Here is a 13,832-nt window from a genome sequence, read left to right on the forward strand (position 1 = left end):
AGCTTTTAAACTCTGTATAGATTTTGTTTTAAGTTTCTTTGTGCTGATTTGTCAGAAGCCAGTTTCAGAATAAAAAATAAAAAAGCAATTTAGATTTTAGATCTCACAGATGCAACTTTAAATCTCACAGTGTGACTATTTCTTATTCTAAATTTTATCTAACAATTAAAACATTTTATTTTTCATTTTGAGGCAGAATCAAGCTTCCACAGATTTGGTATACATTTTTTTCTGAATGGTCCTAGGGGACACATTATCTCAGAGCAGCACTCTCACAGAGACATTTTGTACAGTACTGTATGTTAAAGCTCCACTCATACAGTACCTAGTAAATGAAAGCACTGGAATCTGACCAAGTTCCCTCTGCGTGGCTTGCAGCTGCTTGCCCCAGACTCTCTCTGAATGATGAAGGCTGTTAAAAAAACACACTATTAAACTCAACAGTGAGCGGAGCGAATGTGTAGAGGGCCAAACGGCTCACCAGGGTTACCCAGGCCTTCTGAAGCAGCTTCCACTGTTTATTTGCAGCTCTCAGAGCTCTGGATATCTGATCTAAGATCAGACTGATAGGGGGTCAGGAGTTTGAACAGCTAATCAGGGTCAGAGGATCCTGTTCCTCCCTCTGTGAGATTTGAGATTTGAATTCTGTGCAGATGGTGAACGCTGAAACAAAAAAGCACAGAACATGAAAAACAGAAAAGAAGAGGAGTAAAGCAAATGTATATAACAACAAGGAATACACAAAAAAACCTAAACAATGTAAAAAGTACTACACTTGATACTATGGGGAACGTCATCAGTGTGACCGGTGTCTGAAGCACAGGTAAAAACGGCAATCCATAATGGCATCTTTTTTTTGAAGAAATGTGCAGGCAGTCTCAATGGCATGGTACCAAAATGCAAGTGCCTAGTTCCACTTCTCAGGGAACCACAGTTACAGTTATAACCTGTCTGTGTTCCCTTTCGTAGAACTCAACACTGCGTCTTGGATTGACGCTACAGGGAACAAATGCCTACTCTCCCATGCCACAGAAGGCCTGCTTTACTAGGCGAGATTATGAACAAGCATGGCATACATAGACTTAACAGATTACTTTAGCCGTAGTCAGAGCGTCAACCCAGGGCACATCCATAAAAAACATATACATAGACATTCTAGTGGACATTATCTTCCATAAATATCCAGCTTCTTTGCTTTCATAGCAAGGGCAGTCCTGGTCTACACAACTTTCCTTCCTCCATTGCGGGTTATTCTAGCCATAAAAGCAGAGCTCTATGGAATAAAATGTTTACATGTGCTTCAGACACCAGTCATGCTAATGCCGTACCCCCTAGCATTAATCCAAGAAGCAGTGTTGAAGTTCGCCATCTCAGGGAACCACGGTGACAGGCGTAACCTGAGACGTTTCATTTAATTCAGAGACTTGTGATGCCATTTACAAGGAAATGTATTTACTATACATATACTACCGTTAAAAAGTTTGTGGGGTTGGTATGAAAAAAGAAAGAAAAGAGTGGTATGTTCACCAGGGCTGCATTTATTTGGTCAAAAAGCCAAACATTTTTTAAAAAAAAGTAGCGTTTCTATTTTAACATGTTAAAGGTCCACTGAAGTGCATTGAAACGCGCCGCATTATTCAATGTGTTGACGTAATTTCCCCTGAAACGGCTCCAGCTGTTAGCAGCTCCTCCCCTTTTTGGAAACAGCCAATAGCTTTTCGTTAATATACAGTTTGACTAGAGCGCAAGAGCGGACCTTTCTCTGTTTGGTAAAGCCAGTTTCCTCTAACACTGTTTATCATCATAATCTCCTCCATATCGCTTTGAAATGCAGCATTCTGTGCAGAATTCAAATGGGTCCGATATGTTTATTGTGTGCTCGGACTTGCGCATATCATATGATCCGCGCTGAGCTCTCGTGTCTGTAGTCTAAATTTAGACCAGAACCGTTGGGGTGTGTGCGCTGCCGCGGTGTGTGAAACTATCATGTGCCTTTCACCATGTAGAAATTAGTAAATGTGTGTTAACTGACCAATTTCAGCTTCAGCAGTGTAAGGGGGCGGGCTTTAGATTCTAGAGAGCATTTTGATTGGACAGAAGATTTGACAAGAAAGTGAAGTCTGCGATGATGTCATCAAAATCTGAGATTCGGTTTAAAGGATTTTGAATGCTTATATTTCCTAAATGCAAATTTTGTCATAGTTTTGGAACATACCAGCTTATTCATAACTTTAAGGCTAACACAGTCATACTAAAAGCTAAAAAACTTAAATTTTAATTTCAGTGGACCTTTAAATATATTTTATTCTTTTGATGGCAAATGTTGACTTTTCAGCAGCCATTACTCGAGTCTTTAGAGTCACGTGATCCTTAAAAAAAACATTGTAATATACAGATTTGGTGCTTAAGATTATTATTACCACAATTAAAAGTGCTGTTTTTAATATTTTCTTTGTGGTAAGGTAACTGAGATACTTTTTTCCCCCTTTTTCTACTTAAGTTTAGAAGAACAGTTTATATTTGTTATATAAATTATTATTGTAATTATTATTATTATTATTATTTTAATCTAACTGATTCAAACCTTTGAATGGTGGTGTGTGTGTGTGTGTGTGTGTGTGTGTGTGTGTGTGTGTGTGTGTGTGTGTGTGTGTGTGTGTGTGTGTGTGTGTGTGTGTGTGTGTGTGTGTGTGTGTGTGTGTGTGTGTGTGTGTAATATATATAATGCTAAGTGCATAATCAAAAAAGCATGAAATGGTTCTTTAGATATGTTACTGTTCTTTATGTAATTTAAAACCATTCTGTTTAGTAGCAAAAAGTGTTCTGTGGTTATCTGGTGCATTTAGAACCTGTTTTTCAAATGCTATTATTGTGTGGTGGTCCACAGAATCATCATTACACTCTATTCTGTCAGTGAAAAACACTGACCTCATTGCCATTTAGAAACTAATTTCACCATACAGCCATTTCTTTATACAGCTGTCACAACTGTCATTGGCTCTGTTGAAATAAAACACACATGACAAAAACTACATACTTATATTCAATCAGACCAACTGAGAGACATTTGAAATAACACCAAAACTTATTTGGAGACTGGTAAAACGTCACATGTTATTGTTGATAATAGGTCATGTGTCAGTTGGTGTATTTGGCTTTAAAATGGCTTCTGGCAGCTCTAGGTGAGCGTGTTTGAGTATGTTGGCGGCGAAAAGCATTGCAAATTTAAAACCTTTTAATTATGTTGAAATCCTGTGCACAGAATATTATTTTGTCATGAAATTAGTTTATATTTACAAAATTTCACACAAGCAAGAGTCCTGATGACCTGAACCTGCACACCTGTGATTAATTTGGCCACCAGTAATATTAGTAATATTGGACAATATATAATGTGTGTTTAAAATATTAATTTGTTTCTAAATGTACCTATATCATTCTATTGAACTGTTAACATAATTTATTTTATATAAAGTCATTTCAGTCGGTGGCCATCTTTGAAACACCTCTTGGGCATGATCCTATCTCTTTGAATGGGTAAATATCAAATTGTCCAAAACTGTTTGCCACGCTTATACAATAAAATTACAAATCTGAAATCACCAATGAAATCTGACAACATAAATGTTATTTCTAAACGCTCAAATCATGAAAAAAACAGCCTGTACAAAGCTAATGTGCATGTGCAATCCTAAACGGGCGCCTCAGAACACTGCCTGTTTCTAGCTGTAGTGACTCAGTGGGTGCGTTTACATGCACGGCAGTAAGCTGATAACTCCAAAAAATCAGCTTATTGAAATAACCAGTTTTCCCCGTTTACATGCAAACCAGTAAATGGAAAACGCAAGTAAACCGCGTTTACATGACTTTATTTATAAACCGGGTTTTTCCTTGTAGTGACGTCAAAAATAATAACGTCCTTATATCTGACTGAGTTTTTCAAATGTTATGTCAGTTGTGATGTTAAATAAAGCGTGCGCCGTGTCAGCGGGAGATTTACGGCTCATATGATCCCTTATGCAGTTATGAAGCGTTTTGACGTTTTGACTGAACCTCTTCTAGGCTACTTCTGCTGCATGAGAAAAGAGAACACCTCTTTACAATTTTCTGGGTCTTAAACGAGTCTGCGTTTGGGATATATGTCCTTATTTCATGCAAACGCTAGCTCGCTCTGTCTGGATGCATTTAAATCTGCTCTAAGTTTGCGTTTTTGTCACCTATCACACATGCGCACTTCAATAAGCCGACAGAAAGCAGGTTAATGCGTTTACATGTAGCGCGAAATCGAGGTAAGAGGAAGAAAACTACCTGTCCCGACCGGTTTATGCTTACGCCGTTTATGACATTACTCCGATAAAAGAAAACCAGTTACCGCGTTTACATGACCATGCTCATTGTTGGCTTATTGGGCATAATCGGCTTATGAACGTGCATGTAAACGCACCCAATGACTTTACTAATTAACGATTGGCTCTTTCATTTAGAAGGCAGGGCTTATTCGCCATATTGAATTTTCTCCCATTCATAAGTAATCAAAGTGCACCGTCTTCCTATATATAAAGTCTTTGATATTATTCTAAAGAGCGAAATGTGAAAATGCTACGTCTCAGAGCAACACTGTAACATTTTGTTCCTGCATAAAAAAAGAAAACATAAATAAACAAAAGGTTAAGAGAATGATTCAGTCATGGATTTATTTCACTCCTGAATTAATCTCAAACAATTTGGTTCATGAATGGTTAAATAACTCAGACAGTTCCTCATCCACCTTTTGGCGTAACTGGTGTAACCTGCAGGGAATATATATCAGCCTTGCTGCTAGACCAATCCAGTTGAACAGCCAACACTAATTGTTGTATAAAGAATGATCAAATATGATTTGGAGTAAAAAAGCAGCAGCCTGCTCTGATTAGTTCTACTTTTTCCTATTCATCATTCAAAAATTCCAAACATTGTTTGAAAGACATTCAGTATTTCAAAGCAGCGAGGCTATATTTATAGCAGCTGGAGATCAGTTCATTTCTTTTGCTTTGTTGATCTGAGATATTATTGGTTCCATATATTCCATCTCCAGTCAAGGTGATTAGTCAATGTCTTGATTGTGTAAGCTGGGAAATCCTTTTTTATAGCAGCCAGTTGTGTCCACTAACTAACTGGCATTCTCACACAGTGTTCCTCTTAATTTCTCTGTATAACAGGAACTTCAGTTGCAGCCTTCTGGAATGTCCTGTCTCTCTCCTCTATTTTTCCTTTCTTTTTGTCTTCCTGTCTGGATTGTAGCCGTCTGTGGGAGAGAGAGATGCATGCTGGGAGAGTCATGTGCCATATGTAAACATTAGAGGAGCTGTTTATACGTTCCACACATGGGCTATAGCCTTGTCTGATCCTTAAATGCTTCTAGGTCTTCTGCTGCCCCCGACTCCGGCTACTCATCTTTTAACACCGGTGTCCAAGGAAAACAGGAGTATAGCAGCCAAGCAAAGCCAGGGAGACTCCACCTCAGAGCTATTTTCCATATCCACTGTGTGGCCAGACCAAATACTGTACAGAGGGATTGAGTCCCATCATCCAAAAAAATGATTTGTGGACTAAGGCAGGCAAAGAGCACTAGAGTGAGATTGACGAAAAGAACCAATCAACATGCTGTCATTTCTTTTCCTAGATATATCTGCTCCCCCAGCAAGGGGTCATGTTATTGGGCATGACCCACGACCTAAAAGCATCTTTAACAGTGGTTCTCAGTTTTTAGGTTGCAACCCAGAATAATGCAAATTACAAAATGCAAATAACCAAAAAATCAAGCATTGAAGGTCTATGTCTAATCAAATGGTATTTACACAAAAGTATAACAAATTTGCAGAATCATGCAAGTCATGGTGAAAATACACTCACCTAAGGGATAATTAGGAACACCTGTTCAATGTCTCATTAATGCAATTATCTAATCAACCAATCACATGGCAGTTGCTTCAATGCATTTAGGGGTGTGGTCCTGGTCAAGACAGTCTCTTGAACTCCAAACTGAATGTCAGAATGGCAAAGAAAGGTGATTTAAGCAATTTTGAGCGTGGCATGGTTCTTGGTGCCAGACGGGCCAGTCTGAGTACTTCACAATCTGCTCAGTTACTGGGATGTTCACACACAACCATTTCTAGGGTTTACAAAGAATGGTGTAAAAAGGAAAAAACATCAGTATGCAGCAGTCCTGTGGGCAAAAATGCCTTGTTGATGCTAGAGGTCAGAGGAAAATGGGTCGACTGATTCAAGCTAAAAAAAAAAAAAAATTGACTGAAATAACCACTTGTTACAACCGAGGTATGCAGCAAAGCATTTGTGAAGCCACAACACACACAACCTTGAGGCGGATGGGCTACAACAAAGACCCCACTGGGGTACCACTCATCTCCACTAAATAGGAAAAAGAGGCTACAATTTGCACAACTTTACCAAAATTGGACAGTTGAAGACTGGAAAAATGTTGCCTGGTCTGATGAGTCTCGATTTCTGTTCAGACATTCAGATGGTAGAGTTTAATGGCAGCATTTGGCGTAAACAGAATGAGAACATGGGTCCATCATGCCTTGTTACCACTGTGCAGGCTGGTGGTGGTGGTGTGATGGTGTGGGGGATGTTTTCTCTGCACACCTTAGGCCCCTTAGTGCCAATTGGGGATCATTTAAATGCCACGGCCTACCTGATCATTGTTTCTGACCATGTCCATCCCTTTATGACCACCATGTACCCATCCTCTGATGGCTACTTCCAGCAGGATAATGCACCATGTCACAAAGCTCAAATCATTTCAAATTGATTTCTTGAACATGACAATGAGTTCACTGTACTAAAATGGCCATCACAGTCACCAGATCTCAACCCAATAGAGCATCTTTGGGATGTGGTGGAACGGGAGCTTCGTGCCCTGGATGTGCATCCCACAAATCTCCATCAACTGCAAGATGCTATCCTATCAATATGGGCCAACATTTCTAAAGAATGCTTCCAGCACCTTGTTGAATCAATGCCATGTAGAATTAAGGCAGTCCTAGTAATCCTTTAGGTAAGTGTACATTTCAGGGTTTGATTTGTTGACTCTGTACGAAAAATAACTGTATGAGATATGAGGTTACATTGTGAGATCACAATTGTAATATATAAAATAAAGAAATAGTCACAACAAAAAAATAATACATTTGCAATTGTAAGATACAGTATAAATTTGCAAATATAGTCCAAAGTGTGAGCTATAGTGGTGAGATATAAACTAGCAATTGGGAGATATAAGTCACAATACAAGAAATAAAGTCACACTTGTGAGAAATAACATCACATTTGTGAGAACTAAATTTTAAACTTAAGCAATTGATAATATAAAGTTATATAAGTTACAAATCATAAAGAAAGCCACAAGTTGGATATGCAAAGCCACAATTTTGATATAATTGTGAGAAGTTGCAACTCTGACGCAGAAGTGTTCCGTAGAGGGTTGGTTACCCATACACATTAAAAATGGTTGGTGTTTAGTTGCCACTTGATGTCGACTGTAAATCTGGGGCTTGACAACCACTGTACAACACCCACTCTCTAAAAGTTGAAAACCATTATTCATAATGTACATGCAATTTCTGAATTACAACCTAAAGCTTTAACATTTAAAGGTCAGATTCATCCAATACAAAAGCTAACTTACAGTACAGTACACACATCTGCAACTAATTTTGTGAAGTGCACATTTGTTGAAAGACATCAACAACAGTTGACTCCGGTCCTTCATCAACAGTTACAGCACCAGTTAAAACTTGACTGTGATATGAAGCAACAATCATCTGACTGCCACTTTACCAAGCTAACCGCTAGCGTAAAGCCCTTCAGCAGCCACTCACTCAAACCCTCACAGCCTCTGAAACACTCCATTAACCCCAGATATTCATCTCTTACACTCCCTGATGATTGTCTGTCTGTTAAATGGATGTTGACTGATCCATACTAAGACCTGTTCATCTGTTCACCGTAGCATAGCCTTACCACACATCCCAGTGTATCCACTCTGGGTTCAACACCCACTATCCCCTTTCAAAGAGAATCAGCTCAGACCACAAGCTGCCCCCCACCCAGACTCAGCTGCCTCAGAGGAGTAACCAAATACCCTGCAGGCTCCTTGGATTAATGCCTCCAGTGGGACAGTGCCTACAGAACCGCTCCCATGAACATGAGTCTGTGGTGCATCTGCTCATGGGAGATTTTAAAATATAATTAATAGAGACCATGTAAATGCTTAAGTGGTTCATAGAAATTAATGGAGTTGGATATAAGGCAAAGAAGATGGCACTTCACTTTTGGAAGTTACAGCCTGTGAATATTAATCCACTGTAAAACATTATTTAGAAAAAAATTTACGTGGTTGCCTTACAATTTTGAGTTCATTGAAATTAAAATTTTAAGTTGATACAATGAACATTTTTTGAGATTCGACAACCCTTATTAAAATATTATTAAAAGATTTTGTAAGCATATTGGGTAATTGTGTGTGTTTTATTTCTGAAGATGCAGTGAAACATGCCAACCAGTGCTATTTTCATGATTTATCAATTTTTTTATGTGGTTCAGATACAATAATATTTTGAGTTTCTATTTATTAAACAAATTTCCTTAATTGTATCAACTCAAATTTTTAATTTCAATAAACTCAAAATTTTAAGGCAACTAGGTTACTTAATTTTTTAAGTTAAACCAACGAAAACCAACATATTTTTTTTTACAGTGTGTGTTTGAAGGTTGGCATGTTGAAGTAAAGGCCTGTTCACACATGCAGAGCACAAATTTTCTCTAAAATTGCCAAAGATCCCTGGACTGCTTTACACCAAGTGTATTTAATGTTAGCGTGGGCATGAAGTTTTTGCGATAGTCTTTTCTTCCCTATTATCCAGTCAAGTCACCTTTATTTATGTAGGGAGTCAAATTTAAGTGTAGAAATAAAGTTTAAGACTTTAAAGAGTGTTTGGGGATCGTATCGCAGGAGAAAAAGTTGTGAATGCAGTGCCATGGAAGGAGTAAGAGACATGAGACACACTTTTTAATCCGTAGTGACCGCTTCACAATGTTTACTTACTGTAAGTGTTCCATAAAAACAAGAGGTTCTCGCTGGTGTCCTCTATGCTACTACTGTGAAATCGAGTGAATAAAGCCAAGAACCCACGATTAAGCACTTGGCAAGACCTGTGAAGCTAACATATAATGCCAAATAAACCAAGTGTTACATTTATAAAGCACTTACACAACAGAGATTGATTCAAAGCAGCTTTAAAGTGATAAACTAGAAAATGATTCAGTGATGCAAACAGAATTAAATTCAGCTGTATATCAACTCTAAAAAGACAATAGTGTCATTATTCAGCTGAAATCAGTTCAGTGTTGATTCAGTTCGGTTCAATGAGCCTCATTTATGAAACATACATGTCAGAAAACTGTATGCATGGCCGTTTCCATTCAAAACATTGCATTTATCAATATGGAGGTGAGTGGTGGCTACAATCAAATCAAGTAGCTCGTCTCAGCTTAAGTAGCTTGTCTCATCAAGTCTCAGCTCATCTATGGAAGATTTTGAATTAACGTGAACTTGCAAGCAGCATAGTAAATCTGGGGGAGAATTGTATGAGAGCATTTCCTTTATTTCGATTATTTTCCTGAAGCTTTCGAACATTGACTGTTTAAGTGCTTTCTGGTAACTGGTTGATATTTCAAATCACCAAAACAAACATGCCCCTATTTTGATAGCTCCGCCCAACATATACGTGACACCTATGGCAACGACTATAGCGGAATCGTTGTGTAATCCAGGTGGAATGTTCAATAAAGAAGTTTCATCCCAAAAACACAAACAGTTCTCATGGACAACCCGATTGCACGAGCATGACAGTCCAACTAACAAATACTGTTTTATTATTTTGACTAGATTAGAGGGTTATAGCGATCACAAAAACACAAACAGTTCTCATAAACAACCTGATAGCACGAGCACGACAGTCCAACAAACAATTGTTTTACAATTATGACCAGATTAGAGGGTTAAATAGATCATGAAAAGAGGAAACTTACATATATTAGGAATATAGTATCTTACTTTTTACTATATCGGACACATTTTTTGAGCTGACGATTCAAACAGACAGTGAGGAGGTTTAGACCTTCCAGGCTTTTACGGTATGCAAATGAATGGGTCTTTATCATCGCTGAAGGGAACGACAATACGATTGCAAATGGACAAACAAGCGAACATGACGCAAGTGTATATTTAAGCAAAAGCCAGCATATACACTGTAAAAAAAGAAAAGTTGACATAACTTAAAATTGTATGGCAACTTGCTGCACAGCGTTTTTGAGTTCACTCAACTTTTACACAAAGTAGTTCACTCAACTCCATTAAGTAATTTGCCTCTCAATTTAAGATCTTTTGTTCAGCTGACTGAGCTTTTAGAGTTTTTTTGATTTTGTGTTGAATTTTTTGTATTTTTTATGTCACCATTATGGTGATTAGTGTTTTCTTTACACTGTAAACAATTTTGCTTGATTTTTGTTGGTTTAACTTAAAAAAGTAAGTAACCTGGTTGCCTTAAAATTTTGAGTTTATTGAAATTTAAAATTTGAGTTGATACAATGAAGGAAATTTGTTTAATAAATAGAAACTCAAAATATTATTGTATCTGAACCACGTAAAACATGTGATAAATCATGAAATAGCACTATTTGGCATGTTTCACTGCATCATCAAAAATAAAACACACACAATTACCCAATATGTTTACAAAATCTTTAAATAATATTTTAATAATGGTTGTCGAATCTCAAACAGTGTTCATTGTATTAACTCAAAATTTTAATTTCAATGAACTCAAAATTTTAAGGCAACCAGGTAACTTTTTTTCAGAATAATTTTTTACAGGGCAGTTTGATGACTTTTTAATGATAGTGTTTCTCTGGCTGCTGAATAAGAATTGAATCATTGTGTAGTGGTTTAATTCAGTGATTTATGACTACGTTTAATATGAGCAAGATACTATTAACTTTGTTTTATTATGATGCTAGAAAAGATCCAGCACAGTTTTAATCAGAAAAGCTGAATTAGGTTTAAAACCGATTGTACATTAAGCACTTTTACCTCCTGTGAGATTGATAGACATCAAGAATCAGCCCATGAATCTTAATAATGATGACATGTTTTATGCCGCAATGCATGCTGGGAGCCATGGATGAGTTTTGAATGATACACCCAGAATGCATTGTTAACTTGTTGCAACTTGCAATTACAAATCGAATTCACAATTAATACCAAGTTGGTCCAACAATTGTTGAATCAACTTCTTTTCACTGGTTAAGACAACTTGTTTGCATTTAATTGTCCAGTAAACTAAAACATAATCATTAGCCAAACTTTTTGTGAGTTGGATTTTTTACAGTGTATTTGTTCTGTGAAACAAAACAAAACCAATGTTACACGACTATCAAGAACAAATAAAGCAACCTTGGCATCTGATTGCAGGCCTTTGTGCTCCTTGAGTTCTCTCCAGCGCTGGAAAGTGATACTTTCTTGCCTGATCGTAAGTCTTCTTTAGCCTGGTCTTACCAGATTCTCATACATTTCATTTGTACATAGAGTCTGGCCACTCTCCATTGACTAACGTTTATTTCCGCGAAGGCGGGTACTCTGTTAAAGTTTAAAACTTTTTTTTATTTGTTTGAGCTGGAATGAAATATATGGCTCTTGTAAATACTTGCTAGTCTAGAAGTCTACAAATGCATCCAATTAACAGCAAAGCTAAACTGTACGGTGCCCTGCAGTGGTCAAAAATGATTATAAACAGTGAATTTTGAAGTAATATATTCCTTAAAACTCAGAGATGTGGATTCGGACAGCTATTACATCACCACATGACCTTGGTGTTTGTCAAAAGCAATAGGTAACTCGGCCGGGGATTTTTACGTGGATGGTGAGAGACGGACGGCAATAAAATAACTGACCAGTCCCTGTAACTTAAATGATTGCAATACCTTCTGACCCCACGAGGAACAATTACCGTCTGAATAGGGTTTCAGCCAACTGCTTCACCTCTAATGGAGCGAGCTGGAAAATCAAACTTTTCCCAAATTCCCCCTGTTGGGGAGGAGGGCCACAACATCATGGCCACCAACAAACCTCAGCAAAGATTGTTATTTCTCCGGCTTTAACTTCTGAATATTCGGTTATTACCGAATATTTTGTTCGCAACTTTCTCCACAGCCATTACTGAACTACAACTCAAACTAGTGTATGACATCAACGTCATCGTTCTCAGCCACTCCCTCTGTTCGCTGATTGGACCGGTAAAAATTTAGTCGGATAAAACCTAAGAATACACCGCAGTCCCAGACGTAGTACTGAAGGAAAATGAAAATTGAGCGGAAGTACGTAAGAGGGCAGAAAGTCTTCTTTTGTTCTACAGACATTATTCCCCTTTTTTATCTGCCATCTCTCTTTCTCCAAAAATTTTTGGTTTAACTTAAAAAAGTAAGTAACCTGGTTGCCTTAAAATGTTTAGTTTATTGAAATTAAAATTGAGTTGATACAATTAACTAAATGTTCATTTCTAATAAATAGAAACTCTAAATATTATTGTATCTGAATCACAAAAACATTTTATAAATCATGAAAATAGCACAATTTGGCATGTTTAACTGCATCATCACAAATCAAATCACAATGGCCCTAATTTATCAATCTTGCGTAGAAACAGGCGTATATGTTGGCGTAAGATTATGCTTACACTCCTCTCACCGCCTGATTTATGAAGCTGTGCGCACCTCTGCAATCCTGCCCTTGATAAATGCCGCGGCTGAAACCGATCGTCATTAGATTAACACGCTCCTATATATTCAAGTCTCCGCCTCCCACACGCCCTCATTTTACGCCATGGATACACGAAAGACGGCAAAGAAGCAAAACTTCTCCGACTTGGAGATCGGGCGGGGCTCAATCATCTCACTATTTCACTATTCAGGGCACTGATTAGGACATAAGTCAATGGGCTGACTCCCTGAACCAGTGAGATGATTAAGACGTGCCCATCAAAACCATCAGGGAAGTGGAAAAAATCGAAATTGTTTTATTTGAGAGTTTAAAGAGTGGGATTAAAGGCACCCAAAAAACAAAATGTGGACCTAAATTATGAGTAACAGTGTGGGGGTTGAGAAGCGCATTCCAGCAGTTTAAATAGCTGTTTGGATGAGAAATTATCACAATGCATTATTTTACAGAACATGTTTTGAAACAATTAGCATTTAATTTCGTATCACGGCACATGTAGGCTATTGGGGTGTATGATAGTGATGATGATGTGGAGTACCATTCATCCACATTAATAATTGCATGACAATTTGTAAGATTCTTATTATTATTATGATTTTTATTATTAATGACGCTTATTGTTATTTAGAAGAAGAATGTCGTTATTATTTATTTTATTATTATTATTATTATTATTATTTAAAAGAAGAAGAAAGTAATTTTTATTATTTTGTCAGTCTGAATTATTCAGTCCCGGTCCGTGCGAAGCTGCCAGGCCTAACCCTGAACCGTCAGGTAAAGCGCACAGGCTCGCGACTGGAGGAATACATATGATGCACTTTTGATAAATGAGGGCCATTATGCTAACAAAATCTTTTAATAATATATGAATAAAGGTTGTCGATTCTCAAAAATGTTCATTGTATTAACTCAATTTTTTTATTTCAGTAAACTCAAAATTTAAGGCAACCAGGTAACTTATTTTTTAAATAATTTTTGACAGTGTAGACACGCCCCT

Source organism: Pseudorasbora parva, chromosome 13, assembly GCF_024679245.1.
Source record: "Pseudorasbora parva isolate DD20220531a chromosome 13, ASM2467924v1, whole genome shotgun sequence".
In the NCBI taxonomy this organism is placed as follows: domain Eukaryota; kingdom Metazoa; phylum Chordata; class Actinopteri; order Cypriniformes; family Gobionidae; genus Pseudorasbora; species Pseudorasbora parva.